The sequence below is a fragment of the Phaethon lepturus genome, unplaced genomic scaffold, assembly GCF_000687285.1.
Source record: "Phaethon lepturus isolate BGI_N335 unplaced genomic scaffold, ASM68728v1 scaffold19525, whole genome shotgun sequence".
NCBI lineage: Eukaryota > Metazoa > Chordata > Aves > Phaethontiformes > Phaethontidae > Phaethon > Phaethon lepturus.
The window spans coordinates 43,221-49,220 of record NW_010538601.1 but is presented as its reverse complement, the minus strand read 5'-3'; positions in this window follow the sequence as shown (position 1 = coordinate 49,220).

Sequence of the window (6,000 nt, the reverse complement as noted above, 5' to 3'; positions counted from 1 at the left end):
TGGCCGGGCGGTGGCGGAGGGGAGTGCCGCTTTCTGTAGGTTGTGGGGCGTCTTGCTTGTCTTGGGCAGTCGCAGGGGGAAGCACGACCCTCGTGTGGCTGAGGTGGGGTTGGAGCGCCTGCGTCCTCTTGGAGTTGCGCTGCGGTGGGGCTTCCCTCGGCTGGGAAAACTCCAAGGTGTTCCTCTGCCGAATCGCGATTTGTGGGTCTCCCCTCGCAGAGTCGTGACCTGGGAGAGGAAAAACCGTAGTAGCTTTCCAACGTGGCTCCCTCCACCCCCGAAATACAGCTGTTTTCTATAAATATATTTCAGCAGTTCTTGTGATGGAGTGCGTGTAGGCTCGCGGTTGGGCTAGTTATTGAGAATGGGAGCCGAGGCTCTTCCCACTGGATGTGTGTATGAATCCGTGGCATACACTCTCCTGTTTGCAGCTGCAGTCGGCTTATAGCAGCAGTGTCACAGCTATGCTATCTGTAAAAACTCATTTCTTACTTCACGCTATCCAGAGATTGTTTTTACTGATGCTAAATATGAAACTGCTATTCCTTACCAGTGCTTGTGTATTTTCTAGTAGACTGAGTGTTAACAAAACTTTGACCAAACTAATACAAACTGCACATTAGTTTTTCTTTGGGGGTTTTGTTGCTGTTTTCAGTATTCCTAAAGTTATTAAGGTGTCAGACCTATTACTTCTGCTGCTGTTACTGGTATTTTTTTTTTTCTCTGTAACTCTCTTGTTGACTTAAAAATGTGACTGAACAGAGATTACTTTATAAACAGTACATATTCAGAACAAGCCCAAGGAGAGTATGTGTTTAAAAGCAGACAATATGGACTCTAAAGCTTTGCTTGAGTAAATTCTACAGTTATGACCAAACTTGTAAAGGAGTGGTAAACTGGATTCTGAATCAGGATTTTGTAGACTTTTACTTAACAGAAAAGTCCAGAATTATTCTATTAATTATTTGTACCTTTACATTCCTGCTTTGAGCTATAGCAGGCTTTCAGATTCATCACACCAGATAAAGTTAGAAACCTTCCCATCATGATCTGAATCATTCTTTCATTTCTTCCACTCACAGTTAATTTATAGAGATGTTCTCACACTTGTTGCTTCAGTTGCTTCCATGCTGCAATTCTGTAATGCAGTGTAGTAATTGAAGTCCACCTCTTGTTGTGCGTAAACATTGTTAGTTCTATGATTCTATGATGGGGATTTAATGGTTTGTCTACTGTGGGGAACTGACTGGATGAGCTGTTCTGAAATAAAGTCCATGTGAACTTAAAGTTTCACAATAAATAACTTTATTCTCAAACAATAACATTGGCAAATTTTTCCAGAGTGGTTAGTTATTTGGAAGCATATTTTGGCCAATGTCATCACATAGACAAACGACACATCAACCAAGCTCATAATGTTTACAGAGGAATTTATGAAACTACACAATTCCTTATGTGATCCATGAAATATTTTTCTTTTTTATTTCGACAATAAATATGGCAACTTCAGATCTGCAGTTGAAATTTGACTGGAGCAGATGCCCTGCATTTCACAGGTGTTAGCTTGATGCCATTCTTAGCAACCTGGAGACAGTGGTCTGTGTTTTTTCAAAGCACTCTATGTGCAGCCTACAAATCCATGCCAAGGTGTTTCAGTTGTTCAGCTGCTTCAAATTGTCATTCTGTGTTAATGGCAAATTTGTTCTGCTTGTTGTAGCAATTTAATTGCATGAATAATGATACTGAGTGTTTTTGTTGGTTTTTTTTTCCTGCAGTATCCTTTGGGAAAGGTGGTGTAGCTGAGTTGTTTACAAAGCAATTGTGCTTTATTGGAAGTCATAAAGTAGTTCAATACTTGGTTAACTGTTTCTCTGACAATCGGGCTATTCCTGCTTTCTGGAAGCAAATGGGGAATAGTTCTTCCTGGATAACTCACTTTTTAAAAGTTGCTGGAAGCTTTAGAATAGGAATTCCTACAACAAGCAAGGGTTTCATGCTTTACCATCATGCTATCTCTTACAAGATCAACTATATCATAAGAGGTTTCCAGCTATTGGAAGAAAATAGCACCTTTAAAAGGTGTTACTGTGTAAAGAATGGATTGCCTGATCATAGTTGTTCCTCAGATTCAAATATGTAGTGTGCTTTTAATGGCTTGATCATGTGTAACATAATTTTGAACAACTTTGATCATCATAGTTTTAACTCAGAAAGAAATGAAAGTTATCTATAAATGGCTAGACAACAAGCCTAAGGCTGACATTTAGTTTGCAAAAACTGCTTTCTTAAATTTGTACGTAAAAAGTCAATTCATAATGTAGTCTTCTAGACTTCTGATGCAGATTCTCTGGGTACAGGAATACTCGGCTGTCTGAACACCTTGTAAATACCAGTCACTTCCAAACAGGAAACTGTTGCTATTGCTTTTCTTACCTGTTTTGGAGGAAAGGAAATTGGGATGATAATACATTAATTCCAAATTATGCAAGAAATACTAATATCATAGATGTCTATTGTATGTAGGCTTGCTTTGCCTAGTTGAGTATGTTAATGGAGGTTAACAAAGGTTGTAGTTATAGGACATTTGAAAAATGTTGTATTTCGGTGAGGGGAAGCTAAGATTTTTTTTTTAAACTTTGATACTGATGAGGAAACTGATTTTTATGATTTATAACTGGAGTGGGAATAATACTGCAAAATTAGTTTTATAATGGTATTTTAGACTAAACTGGAAGGACTAAATCTTATTACTTTTTTGTAACTACTGATAAATGTGTGAGACCTAGTAAATCTGCCAGTTGAGGGAAGATGAGCCATATCTGCATTTTTTGAGTGTGTGATTGAGTTGGAGTGGGAAAGAATAAGAGTTTGTACTTTGGCTGACTGTGGCTTGTATTGTAAGCTAAGGTAGGGTTTGTTGGGGTTTTTGCAGCTCTTTATGCATTGCATTCCATGCTGGTGGGAATTGTGTCTCATCCTTTTAAAAAGCCAGACATCCAGCTGCTCTAAGTGATGATGCCTGTCTGAAATTGTAGCTATGGCTAGAAGTGGCCACAAAAATATTTATGCTAAAACTGGATGGGAATTTTCTTTTGCCTTTTAAGTTGAATATGTCATGGCAAAGAATTCTGTTACAAGTTCCTCTTTGTAGTATCCTAATCCAAATGTGAGTGGTAGACAAAAGAAAATAGTTTTGTTTCTCTTGATATTTGTTTGGACACCAAACATATGGGAATTGTTTTGAGTACAGGGTTGGTCCAGATGACCTCCAGAGGTTCCTTCCAACTCAATTTATTCTATAAATCTATTTCTGAATGGTTAATGAAGTGTTAAATGAACCAGAAATAATACTCTGAAGCATTAGCTGTTTTTTTTTTCCTGCAGCATTGCAATAGTATTAACTTTAAAAAAAAGCACACAACAAAACAAAAAACCTAGACCAAAAAACCCAACACACAACCAAGCCCAACTTGGGGGGGGTAGAGGGAATTAAAAAAAAACAAGGTGGGGGCAAAAAAAAGCATTTTTATAAATCCTGTGAGTTAACTTGTGCTCAAATGGAAATGCAGCAGACTGAGTACAGTTTGTGTAATTCTGGATCTGTCTTCTCCATCTAAGCAGTACTTGCAGATGTAGCTTTTGAGGATTGTGAACCACAAAGCATATTTGTCAAATACAGGAGACTTAATGAATTGACTAAGATTTACTGTAAAGTTCTCTGAATTTGAGACAGCTGAGTCATGTTATTGGCTGTACATTATGACCCTCTCTAAGGCAAAGAAATGTAGAGAAACATCCCTTGGGTGTTTTCCCTAAAAGTTCAAACAGAAAAAGAAAACTGGAAGGTTGGCTCCTAGATTGTACAACATGTCAAAAAAATTTATCTGTCATTGAGACTTAACTGTTTTTGTTACTTCCATACTAATTAGTCTTTTGACAATATGTACTGTGGCTGTTAAAGGTGATGAATGACTCTTGCCCAATGTGCTTCAAGTTTGTTCCTGATTTTTTAACTCTTGCTGTTAACTTGGGTCACAGTCTTTCCAGAAGCATGGATTTTCTGCTGAGTTTGCATTTGTTGTCTTGGAAAAGCATCTTAAACTATCAACTGCTTAGGTGTGGATCCTTGCAGAGGACACTAAATCTGTGAGCAAAAAATTACTTTGTTCTTTTAGCTACTAGCAGTCAAAAAGTAATTTCTTGAACATCCTCAAAATGCAAGGAACCTTGAATGTTACTGAAAAAAATATTCAAGATTCAGCATTTCATCTGAGGCTAATCAACAATAAGTAGAAATACCTGCCTGTTTGTTGGTCTGAATCCAATAGAACAAAATTTTCTCTACCTTGGGCCTTTGACAGCTGACTTGCTAGAAGAGTGAGGAGACTGATCTCTGCAAAGATACAGGCAAACTAACTGCTGAACACTTGAAAATACAAGCACAAAAAAAGTAAGAATGAGCAGAGAGTATAGACTGGCTTACCAAGCAAGCAGAGCGGAGATGAATTGTTTTTCTCAAACTCAACAACTATGCTTTGTATGATGAGGCATGTTATTGTCCAACTTTGGTGCTTGTGCCATTAAGTTACTTTTCATTAAGGCCGGAAAACACTAACTTCACTCTTGACTACAGGCATAGTTCAAAAGAGTAAAGTTAATAGTCCTAACATAAGGAGAAGTTTCTAGATAGAGCTAGCTCCCTTTGAGAAAAGGGAAGTAAAAACTTCCATTCCAAATACTCTAAAATATGCTTCTTGTGGTCATTAAACTGCTTAGATTATAAAACATACCACTTATTCTTCATTTTTGTATTTATGTTCCCAGCTCTTAACAGAATAATCAGCAAATGTTGTGGCTGGATTATAAAAGTGGAAGTGATATTAATAAAACTGAGAATTGCTCTTCTGCCTTTTGAAAAGTTTATGTGGATGTTGAACAACCAGTTCCACTTACCAGTTTATCAAGGCAGTCTCCACTGGTGGGAGGAAGGTGATTAATATATTGTATTTTGTCTTATGGCAATTTCATGCTGTCACCTCTGAAATACCTTTCAATTTTGATGTTAAGTACTGTAGAAGAGCACTTGTCCCAAGAAAACCTCTAGTGTCTATAAGTGAAAGAGCTAATTTTTAGGCAACATCCAGACATCTTCAATAGTCTTGATTGTGGTGTATAATTGAGGATGTGTCCAAATAGGGTGCCTGTGGGTGCCATTTTTAGTCTAGCAAGTTTTTTACAAAACTTTTGTAAATGATTTATAATACATTATGTTTTTGTTTTGGTGTAAAATAGTAATATGTGAAATTGAAATGCTGTCATTGTAGTTGATAAACTTAAGCAGTTATGTGAATTTTTTATAAGTGGTTACTGACTAAAAGAAAGCACTTAAAATGTTAAAATCACTTTAGAAGGGTTAACTGTTTTTCTCATGTTTAACTGGTTGCCAAGGTTGTGGTGAGTAAAATTCTAGTAATTTGTCTTCCTTTTCAACTTCCTCTGAAATGGAAGATAGAGCACTGATGTTATCACTGCTCAGCAGCACACTCTTGATCTTGGATACCTCCAATTTGGAGTGTTGTGATGTGTAGGAGAAGATGGCATAACTACCACCAAGAGATAAAGGATGAAAACACAAGCCAATGAGCAATGACACAGCAGAGTTGATACATGAAGAAAAGGATAGCAAAACCTATTCCTGACTCTGGAAACTCTTCTTAAATGTATTGTCAAATTACTTTGGAATCCAGCTCTTCAACTCTTCTTTCATCACCTTTTTTCCAAGCCTGTCGTTGTACATCAGCAGGTAGGGTAGTATCACAAGCAACTGCAAGATCATAGGAGAAGTGTAACTATTATTATAGTGTCTAATCTCTTGCTGTCCTGATATGTGAGCAGGTTCTTTATTTAAACAACAAAAAAAGATGATTTGCAATAGTCACCCTTCCCTAATTGATGTTTTATATGGGTTGAAATTAAATGCAAAACACAAGCTTTTGTGGT